This window comes from Gossypium hirsutum, chromosome A09 (genome assembly GCF_007990345.1).
Source record: "Gossypium hirsutum isolate 1008001.06 chromosome A09, Gossypium_hirsutum_v2.1, whole genome shotgun sequence".
In the NCBI taxonomy this organism is placed as follows: domain Eukaryota; kingdom Viridiplantae; phylum Streptophyta; class Magnoliopsida; order Malvales; family Malvaceae; genus Gossypium; species Gossypium hirsutum.
In genome coordinates this window covers 28175552-28176441 of record NC_053432.1, presented here as the reverse complement: position 1 = coordinate 28176441, position 890 = coordinate 28175552, and the positions used below count along the sequence as shown (strand labels likewise).

At 37.9% G+C, this 890-nt stretch overlaps 1 non-coding gene across 1 annotated transcript; it reads left to right on the top strand.

Annotated features, from left to right (window-relative positions):
* Positions 1-292: 292 nt before the first annotated feature.
* LOC121207258 (small nucleolar RNA R71) lies at positions 293-399 on the top strand. Its single transcript, XR_005902350.1, has one exon. It is a non-coding gene; the product is annotated as a small nucleolar RNA R71 (small nucleolar RNA).
* The last annotated feature ends 491 nt before the right edge of the window (positions 400-890 follow it).

The following is an 890-nucleotide window of genomic DNA, read 5'->3' as shown; positions in this document are numbered from 1 at the left end:
CATCACTAGATGTACCTGAGTAGTACCATACAAACCGTCAATCTTTTTATTTAATAGTTCTACCTGGTTAGATAGCATAGTAACCGCGTCGAGGTTGAAAACACCGGCTGCTTTTGTTGGCTTTGTTCTCATGACTTTCCTCTGATAATTATTCAGTGACATCTCTTCAATAAATTCATAAGCCTCTTCAGGTGCTTTGTTGTTTAAAGTTCCATCGGTGGTTGCATCGATGAGTTGTCTTGTTGAGGGGTTCAAACTATTGTAAAAAGTCCGAACCTACAGCCATAGAGGTAACCCATGGTGAGGGCACCTTCTTAATAGGTCCTTGTATCTCTCTCATGCATCATATAGGGTTTCTAGATCCATTTGCACAAAAGAAGAGATATCATTCCTTAGTTTAGCCGTTTTAGCCAGCAAAAAATATTTTAGTAAAAATTTTTCGATCATTTGTTCCCAAGTTGTGATTGACCCTCGTGGTAACGAATTCAACCATTGTTTAGCTTTGTTCCTCTATGAGAATGGAAACAACCGAATGTTTATGGCATCGTTAGAAACGCCATTGATCTTAAAAGTGTCGCATAATTCTAGAAAATTTGCTAAATGAGTGTTTGGATCCTCGTCCTCCAAACCATCAAACTGAACAAACTGTTGTATCATTTGAATCATGTTAGGTTTCAATTCAAAATTATTTGCAGCAATAGAAGGTCTAACTATACTCGATTCAGCTCCTCTTAAAGTAGGTTTAGCATAATCATACATAGTACGAGGAGCAGGATCCTGGTTTACTGGGTTTGCAACAGCCACATGAGGTAACTGATTATTTTGATTATCAACCATCTCCTCGACTGTGGTTTGAATATCATCCTCTTTCCCTTCCTCTATTTATTGTA